Source organism: Gavialis gangeticus, unplaced genomic scaffold (assembly GCF_001723915.1).
Source record: "Gavialis gangeticus isolate Ggan-Ray unplaced genomic scaffold, GavGan_comp1, whole genome shotgun sequence".
Taxonomy (NCBI): Eukaryota; Metazoa; Chordata; order Crocodylia; family Gavialidae; genus Gavialis; species Gavialis gangeticus.
In genome coordinates, this window is record NW_017728992.1 from 104,050,623 (window position 1) to 104,060,755 (window position 10,133).

Genomic DNA, 10,133 nt, shown 5'->3' on the forward strand with positions numbered 1-10,133 from the left:
CACTCCCACAGGCGGCCATGGTGGTGGAGGGGGTGGCAGGGGGGTGATGGTGGCCAGTGGCGATCAGTGTCCATCTGCAGACGCCGCTAGTGGTGTTGGCAGTGGGGGGTGGCAAGTGGCGACCACCAGCAGCGTTGGCCTTTCAGGGGGCGCACCACCAATCTCAGGGGTGCGCTCCCTCCACGTTGCCAACGTCTTTCACATACTCCTGCACTTACACTTTTGGGCCACGACCCACGGGCTGACAAATGCCGATCCAGTCCAGCCCCCTGCTCCAAGCACGACCAGCGCCAGCTCGAGCAGCCCAGCCCTCACCCACCCCATCCGAAAGGATGAAACTACTTGGGCAGCAAACGCCTGGGGAGGGGAGAGAACCTGCGCGAACGAGCCCCCAAAGATGCCCGTCGCCTAGCCCCTCACGGGGCTGCAGGACACCTCCGGGTCCTCTGCAGGCTCCCGCACCGGCAAGTTGGCCCCAGGTCTCGGAGCCCCGCTTCGTGCGACGCGGAGAGAGCCAGGAAGTTACTCACTGCAAAGCCCCGGGGGAGCCCGAGCCCCCATCTCGCCACCCAGCCGCTCCGGGTCGGGCTCAGGCAGCGCCGTAAGCGCCTCAACCCCGCGGCGCGCCAAGTAACTTGGAGGCGGCGGCTAGAGCCGGGACCGCAGCCGCGACACCGGTGCGCTCTGCCGCAGCGCTCAGCGCCCCACCTGCTCCGCGCCCGCCAGCCCTTACCTGGGGTCGGCATCGGCGGCCCCCGCGCAAACTTCCCCGCGGCTGCCGGAGCCTCCAGCGCCTTCCCCGGCTGGAGCCGCCCCCCTCGCCCCGCCCCGCCGCACAGGGCGCCCCGCCCCGCCCGCCTAGCCGGAGAAGCCTGCTACGCGCCCCCAGGGGCTCAATGCATCCCCAGTCCTGAGCTCCCCCTTCCCCCGCGGCGGGCGATCCCCGCCCGAGCCTGCTCTTCCTGAACAGCAGCCTCCTGGGAGCATGGATGTGGGGAGAAGTTGTACTCCGAAACTTTTGGCCTGTCACGGAGCCTGACAGTCAGGGCTTCTGCACTTCTTAGGCTCCGTGGACCTGAGCCCCCCACCCTGGAAATGGCCAGCTCCTACTTCTCACTCTTTTGGCCACTAGGGAAAAATGCTGGAGCGGCTCTAGTGTTGCCGAGATCACGGCCCCAAATTGCCTCAGCCCTCCCCACACCTGTGGGCATCGCTCTGGGTTTACCTCGTGGCCGCCTGGTGCGGACACGCAGGGGGATGTAGGGTTGCCTTCGTAGAGCGCGGTCTGGTTGTCCTCCATTGATATGGAACCCGACGCCTGTACGTCCTTTATTTTCCAGCTTCAAGAGAAAAATAGAGGACATAAAGGCATCCAGTTTTGTATAAACAGAGGAGCAGAAAACCGGGATATCCTCTATGATGGGCACCCTCAGGACACGTGGTGCCACAGACCCATCTGCAGAACCATACACCACATCCGCAGGTGTTTCCTGCTTTGCTACCTTGCCCCTGGAGATCCTGGAGTCAAAAAAACCCCATGACAAAAAAAGCAGGGCAGGATATGTGGTGGGAGTCTGCATGGCCCAAAACTGGAGCCTGGCTAGCTGGAGCCATGCTCCAGCTGCCAGCCAGGCTCCCAGCTGCAGAAGCACTGCAGCTGCAGCTCCCTGAGGCCCCCAGGAGACCAGGTAAGGCTACCCGGGCCAGCATAGCTGCTGGCCCCAGCTTCCCCTACCCCACCCAGGGTAACCTGTCGCACGTCAGAGCACGTGTGGCACAAGCCCAGCGATAAGTAGCAGTGGTGCAAGGTGTGTCGCTGCTGCTTGTCCCAGGAGAAACAAAGTCCACACTCATCTGGATGCAGCTCTTGAGTCCTGTTAATCTTATGCCAAATCCTTGTAATGGATCTTAAGGCACCCTAGTTGAGACTCACTGCCTTAAATGGATCAGCAAAGAGCTCCAGACCATAAACCCCATTTATTCAGACATCGCCTGCTCCTGTGTGAAGTGGAGAATGTCTAATACTGGGCAAGATGAACCTAAGGGTTGACTCAGTACCTGGCACTTCTAGCTCTTATGCCTGGCTAAACCGGGTGGTGCTACATGCACTCATGGTAGCCTGCTCCTGAAGATGGAATGGTAAAAATTAGGACCCAGATGGATAAAGCACAATGTTCCACCAGCCCTTAATTAAAATTTGCCTGCAAAATCCACATAAACTTTTAAAGAGCTTCTCCCTTCCTCCATCACTTAGAACATTAAACACATTAAGGAGTTTTGTTTACTTTAAAATCAATTAAACAAGCCCAGTGCAGCTTCCGTACAATATCAGATGAATGTGTATGAGCTCTGCCATATGAAAGTCGTAGTAAGCAATAAAAAGAACAGGCTACTGTGGAAGGCATAGGAGTAACAGGATGGTATTGCTAGTTACAAACTGCGTTTGCTATTGCCCATAATAGAATTCATTGCAATTTCTGCAGTAAACACAAGGAAAAAAATTGAAAATACCTTAATAATGAACATTTATTTAGCACTTTACCTCTTCAAAGTGCTTTCCAGAGATTATCTATCTAATCCCGAAACATAGGCAATTATTTATTTATTATGCCTTGATAGACAAGCAATTTTGCTCAAATTTCCTTAAGTAATTTGCACTAGATTGTTAGAGCAAGGATCTATTTTCCAGACCTGTGTCCAACCACTTGTTTCCTTTTTCTCTCTCTTGAGGCATTCCTTGCAGAACTGTGTATTTATGTGGCACTTAGACCTTAACCACACATTGACTCATGGTCCTGTCACTTATTTACTTTCACAAAGCAACCAGAAGCACTGGTTCAGAGCAATTAATAACTAAATGCAATTTAAATTTCCTGCAGGATGAACTATACAGAATACAGTTATCCAAAACACAGCTTAGCCAGAACATACAGGTAAAGATGAGCCATGGGCTGTTCCACAGCCAAAAGCAGCCAAGACCTTGGTTTGGTGTAGTGCAGTTCCTTGTGGGTTTTTTATTTAAGTACTAACTCATTGTGATCCTACTTAGTATATGCTGTGTGAACAGATACAAGCAGAGCATGTGACAGAATGACCTCTCAACTTCCACAGTCACTCCTCCTGTCTCCTAGCACAGAGAACTTAGTCGCAGTTCATTATAGAGGCTGGCGGCTGAAAGAAAAGACCCAGAGAATTCTTTGACCCTGAAGCAAAATCTCCTTTTGTTTTTTTTAAGCAAACAAATATGACTCCCTGCTTCTGAAATCCTGCAGTCATAGCTCAAAGACACACATAACAGTTAGCAAGTTCAAAATTAATGGGCCTCTATAAAAGGTATTTGTATAAGTTTTCTGTGGTTTTCCTACTGCTGAGAGCTTTTCTCTGCCTAATTAAATTGACTGCTACCTGATTAGGATAGCTGTGCTCCTTATAAAAAATTATAGCAGAAGATTTATACTAGATTTCTATTGGTTCCATTTGGTCAGCTAAATTTCGGAACAAAGCAACAGACCTATTAAACTATTGTTCCTAGGACAATGCTGACTAATTGAAATATTCTAATAGAGCTTGCTGAAACTCCTAATAAGGCTATTTTGAATACCGTTACTTTCATTTTGTAGGACAAATTGGAAACAGATCTTACTTTGGCCAGATCTACTCAGAAGCTACATATCAGAACCCATCATCTGATTAAAATCTATATAAAGTGTGTGTGAGATCAGGTGCTTTCATCTTTTCAAAGAAAAAGGAAAGATACTAAATGCCTTGTAACAAAGGCAAATTTTGTTTAGCAACTTTTTTAAAAAGTGTTCTTAGCTGACATATAGGTGTTCCCCTAAGCAGACAAAACAAAAGGTGTATTTGAACTAGAGTCTGAGGAATCTTCCTGAGATTAAAATTTTATCACAGTGGTGAAGTTAGATCCTGGGGCTAATATGCAGGGAGTGTGCTTGCCTTGTAAATACAACAAGAAACTTTTGGGCCAAGTATGGACCTTACACTTTTACCGGGATATGTGACTGGAAATCAGTCTATACCTGTAACAGAACAGAAGTTCAGCACACACAGACTGGTTTAAAAGTGGCAGAACCCAGTCTAAGATTTTCCCTCCTCACCAAACGGTGAATGTCTGTTCTGTTCCCTACAGATCTAAACTGTGCCACTTTCAGAAGACCCCATAACTTAAACTGATTCCACATCAGTCTTTCTGACTATCTATACCTAGCCTTTGAGGTTTGGCACATGGCAAAAGAAAAACAATGTAGACAAGAGTGATAGCAGACTGCTGGATTGGTGCAACTTCCATATCTCAAAATAGTTTCTTGCTAGCATGGTGGCTCTTCCAGTCTTCTTGCAGATGGCAGATAAATGGTTAAAAGAAAATGTCATCTTTTGAAAGCAGTAATGATGGTTGTTGGCCAAGTTTTCTCAAGGTAAATAATATGAGAAATTGTGGCCTTGTCACAGAAGGAAGGTGCAAATCATGAGTTGATAGTAAAGCCTACCAAACTTACAGATGCTATTATTTAAACTAAATTATCTGTTATTTTGCAGTAAAACCAGTCCAAGGCTACTGAAGACTACTCGACTGGTGAACTGCCAGCACAAATGAAAGAAGATAGACAAAGATAACCATAGCTATCCTTTGTCATCACTGGTTCTGCAAAGCTAGCAGGCATGCTGAACAGACTTTTCTTCTATACAGACTTTCCCCCACCAAATCTTAAGTAGTTACAGGACCTGTGACTGCTTTAACAAACCACTGTCCCTAATTGGCTCTTCTGTTGTCTCAGCCTTACATATACCCCAGGTTTCATTTTGGCAGTTTTCAGCAAAATGGGCTTATTCACTTACACAAACATAAAAATGGGCACATGTACACAAGATGTTTACTGTGGAGCTGACTAATTAGTGCGCGTGGTGCTATTAGGCTGGAGTAAATTAATCAACTCTGCTGTAGAACAGTACTGCCAGACACAAGTGCCATCTTATAGTGGAGTTATTTACTCTGTCACAATGCACATGTAGATGCTGATGGCACTAGCTGGGATACAAAGGTACTTCAGTATGGGGACTGCCTGATGCTCTGTAGCACCCTCAGGCAGCTCCTCTGCAGCATGTTGATCTGGGCCAGAGCAGCCCCAGCCTGGCAGGCTGACTCCCAGGGCTCCCTGCCAGCCGGGGTTGCTCCACCCCAGCTCAATGTGCTGCAGTCCTGGGTGCACATGAAAACACTGCACCCAGAAGCAATAAACTCTGGCACAGACTGTGCCAGAGCTTATTCAGCTGCGTTAATAGCATGTGTAGATGTGTGTACCATGATTTCTGAGTTTCATCAAAATGCGTTTCATCCCTAAAGGTTTCTCTAGTCGGTACCACATTGTGGATGTGCACCTGCAGTTCAACATGGATTTGAGGTTGATCTAAAATTCAGAAGCACCAATGCAATTTACTTCAGTGAATTACCAAGATATATCACACTAGTGCTTCTTGAATTTTACATCAACCTCAAATCCATGTTGAACTGCAGGTGCACATCCCCAGTGTGGTATTGGCTAGAGAAACCTTTAGTGATGAAACACATTTTGAAATCATGCCTTCCAATCTCGTGAGACAAAAGCAGTAACACACATTTTGGTTTTTTTGAGTTAATTTATAGCTGGTGCAATTATAATACTAGCAATATTTTAAAAAATTGTTTGCTACTGATTTGTAAATGTATATGTAGCAGGATGGGAGGCGAGTACTTCCTACTGCTTGATTCTGTGAGTTGAATATACAGTCTACTTCTGCCCTGCAATCCTTTAACTATGATAGTCTTTTCCTGTGCATACCCCTGATGCAGTAACTCACTAAGGCAGAGCTCATAATTGCTTCCCTGGGTGTTGGTACCAGTATTTCCCCTAGCACCAAGTGTGATTGACCTAGGGGAACCCAGACCTACACATCCTTACTGGGTTCTAGCCCAGGGCTCTGAAAGACCATGTGGGTTCACACCAACAATCCTCACTTTGTTTAGAGTACTGTCAAATTTCTGAACTTTCTCCCATCCCAGTACTCTATTTCCATTCCTTTTATGCAGCCTAAAATCTGGCCCTTCACTAAAGCTTCTCACGAGGAACCTTTTCCCATTGGGAGCTGTCCAGTAGGGCTGTGCAAAGCTCCGGTTTCTGATTTGATTTGGCAGAGATTTGGCCCGATTCAGTGGCTGAATCTCCGAATCTGAATCGAATCAGGAGACCCTTTAATTTCTCCAAATCAAATTGGAACCCTCTGAATCGATTCAGAGAGATTCGGAAAGATTCGGTGATTCAGACATAGACACAGCTTTAAATGTTTTTTCTATATACCTCAAGGTACCAGGCAGCTCGTGAATGCTGCAATGCTGGGGCTGATGAAGAGTCCCACAGGAGTACGGGGGTTCCCGAGCACACTCAGCAGCAGACCCAGAAATGGACCAGAAGCACTTCTGGTCCACTTCCAGGTCCACTGGAGTGTGTGCAGGGGGCTCCCCCTGTGCCTACCTGGCTCAGCGACTGGTGCCTCCTGGGTCTGGGGAGGCACCCAGTGTCCCCCCATGGCCAATCGCAGAGCTGGTGGGTGCAAGGGGGCTCCCCAGCGCGTTCCCCAGCTGACCCAGAAATGGACCGGAATTACTTCCGGTCCACTTCCGGGTTCGCCATTGAGCATGCAGGGGGTCCCACCATGCTCCTCTGGGACACTCCATCCAGCCCAGCATCGCAGCATTCATGAGCTGCGCCTGTTACCTTAAAGTATGTAGAAAATACATTTAAAGCTGTGCCTATGTCTAAATCACTGATTCTCCAAATCAGCATCAAATCTTCAGATTCAGATTCAGCCAAATCAAATTGGGGACAGCGATCCGAATCAACAAATCAAATCACTGTCCCTGATTCAGGCCAAATCCAAATCAAATATGGCCTGTTTCGCACACCCCTACTGTCTCAGTCTGATCCACAGATCTAGGAGCTCCTTCAGTTATCCAACCTGGACTAGCTTCCCATTGATAGCAGCCTTTATTATAACCACAGGAGAAGAACATGAGGTGATCAAGCCTTTCCCTTAAAAACACAAATGCCTGGGCTTCCTTCATAGCTCACTTTTGTCTTTGCCTATGTGGATTTCACATTCCTATCTCAAGAACCCATTTTTTGCATCAGAAATATTATAGCAAATTGATGGCTTTCAAGAGAAACTAATTCACTGTGTAAGCATACTTAGAACAGTGATTCTCAGCCAGGTTGTTTTGGCACCCTGGGCTACTTTGAGATCTTTTCAATGGTTCCACAGGGTGCCATGCAATGATAGCACTGGGAGGTGTGCAGACATGAGTGATAAAATAAATACAGAGTTTTCAGAAAAGGAATCCATGTTGTTAAAAACATTTTGATGTGTTGTCGTCTTCCTGATTTATTTTAACAGAAAAATTACTCTTGTATTTATCTACAGTAAAAAAAAAAGAGTGAAAACTATGTGCTGGCATTTTCTGAGGGGTGCCTTCAGTCTAAAAAGGCTAAGAACTACTAACTTAGGGTATATCTACATAGCCTCCTTCCTGACCTTGAGTCTTCAGTCAACAAAATAAGCCTCATTATTTATTCCACTTCTACTGCACACACCAGAGACTGACAATTTAGACAGAGTAGATGCCTGGGAACATCCATGACCACACACCCTGGAGCCATGCAAAGGCTCTCTGAAGTGCAGCTAGGTTTGCCCCAAGCCATTCAGTGGTGTTTCCAAGCTATGTACTCTCTCTAACTGCACATCTTTAGTATGAAAAATGGGAGTGAGTGAATAGCTCTTCCATTGTCAGCAGTGGGGTCAGGAGGGAGGCCATATATGGTTCTATTCTCTTGGTTGAGAGCCTAACATTTGTATCTATAAAACATTACTGTAGCACTGGGGTATTTGGTTACTTCTTGCTAGGCCCAGATAATGTTTCATCATAAAAAACTTTGGTGTAATTCTAATTTTGAAGTTCTTAAAGGCTCTCTCAGCAAGAACTGCTCTTGTCTCTTTAGTCACAAATATTACATGACTCAGTTGAGGTACTATTCCTTAGCTGTTGTGTTCAAAAAAGCTAAAAAACAAAGCAATTTAAATTTAAGCATTTCTTAAAGTTTTCCATGAAACAGCTGTGAATCTAGACTAGTCTAACTGAATACAGTTTCCTTAGGAGGCCCCAGAGGGCTGGTCCCCAGTTTTTGTTCTTTAGGTAGATACATCTGTGGCTTCACAATCCTAGAAGGCTCTTCTTGGGAGGAGAAATCACAGTTCAAGAAGGCCAGTGAAAGTTTCGGTCTCATTAAGACCGAAAGTTTCCCCAAAACAAAGTATTGCAAAGAGAATTCCCCATTGATTTAAAAGCACAGAATGCAGCTTGTAACAGGTCATGGCTGGACCTAGCCGAGGGTGCCTGTTAGTGATCTCTGGCAGGAAGTTATGGCCTCACCTCCAGACTCATCTGCCACAACTTGATGTTAAAATGTAGAATTCTGTAGCTGGGGTGTGGCGACACCTGCTATACCACTGCAACATTGCTGTCTTTGCGACGACCAGTCTGATATTCGTGTACATTGTCCCCTTGTGTGTGATAGTCCAAAAGGAATGGCCCAGTCTACTCTGCTGATGGACACTGTCCTGAGTGAGGACCACAGGGCCTATTGGGAGCACCTCCACCCCTATACTTCCTCCACAAACCTCCATGTCTTTAAGTCAGTCACTGGGCCCTGGGTCAGGCTGCAAACACTTCAAACTGCACCTGATCTCCCAGCTTGGGTCGGAGTGCTTTCTTAAGGAATAAATCCCAGTTTTTCTGCTCAGGATCCCCACGAGACCATTTTGAATAAATAAACAAAAATGCGGGCAGAATTGCTGCCTCTCACCAGTTGTCAGTGCTTGCTTCTCAGCTTCTCATCTGGGGCCTCTTACCCTCCCTCTCGACCGGCTCTTATGGCTGCCTCCACGGTGCTCCAGCTGGCCAGGGCCAAATACTTCCAGCATGGCTGCATTCCCTGCTCCTGCAGGTGAGGGGAGACCTTCTAGCTGGTGAAAGCCCACAGTGGGGCCAGAACTCCCAGGCTTCCCTAGTATCCTGCACAGGGCTTCCCTTGTGATGTCAGTGGGGTCCTTCCCCGCTTTCCAGTAGGGCTGGCAACAAGAATGGGCCAGTCCTCTCCTTGCCCTGGAAGGAGACAAGCTCCATTCTGGGCTGGGTTGGGTTGTGTTGTGGCAGGGCTGAGAGAGATGGCAGCAGCCCCTTCCCCTTGGTTCAGAGGGAAAAGAACCCACTCCGTGCTGGCTCAGGTAGTGAACCTGTAAGACCAGAAGGCTCCAGTGCTCAGTCCAGTAAGGGGGAGGGTGCAAGCAAGCTTGTTCCCTTCCCTTTTCCTTTACCCTGCTACACAGCTCCCCAAGCTTCTTCGAAAACTGGAAACCAGCAGCTTTACCAGAGCAACTTCCAAAAGTGTGCTCTGAAGAGCAATGCTTCATCTCTGGAAGGCTACAAAGTTAAAGAATTGGGGTTCTTATTCAAACAAAGGGGGCTTTTTTGACACAGGGCACAGGGAAACCACAATGAACCTAGGGTCACCAGAAATCCTTTGGCTTGTTGGCCATTTGAAACCAAGACCTTATTTGTTCCCATTAAAGGCCAGATACGTAAGTTATCCTTATTGCATGGTAAGTGTGCAGAAAGAGCTCTACAGCCATGACTGAACAGAAGGTCAGGACACATAGTGTTCTGTAAAAATGGTGGATTCTGCTCTAAGATAATCCTGGATGGATATGGTATCAGACTTCAATGCTATGGGTAAGAAAGCCGTAATGGACTTCAGTACCAGATCGCATTACAACTCACAGTAGGTCACATTCTGCTGACATTCCTTGGAGCACTGTGGCACTCTGCTCACCGCTCCTCACAGGGTGGTAGTTTATCCTAGGCCAGAGCTTGTCTCCTCTGCCTGAGTGCTGGGCCAGCCCCACTCCCAGGATCTCAGTGACCCAAGGTGGCACCCTCCCCCCCGGTTCCTTCTCATGAACTATGAGCCATTGTCTGGTATTATTATTCAGTGTGCAAATTCCATCTACCTCACCTAGGCATTTATAAA

The 10,133-nt window shown here is 47.4% G+C and overlaps 1 protein-coding gene across 1 annotated transcript in view; it reads right to left on the minus strand.

The window, feature by feature from the left end:
• CHST9 (carbohydrate sulfotransferase 9) overlaps positions 1 to 816 on the minus strand; it is a 202,307-nt gene extending 201,491 nt beyond the window's left edge. The window contains exon 1 of the mRNA XM_019526555.1: positions 734 to 816. The gene's annotated coding sequence lies outside the window, so the exon portion shown is untranslated. The remainder of the gene's footprint in view (positions 1 to 733) is intronic.
• Between the last annotated feature and the right edge of the window lie 9,317 nt (positions 817 to 10,133).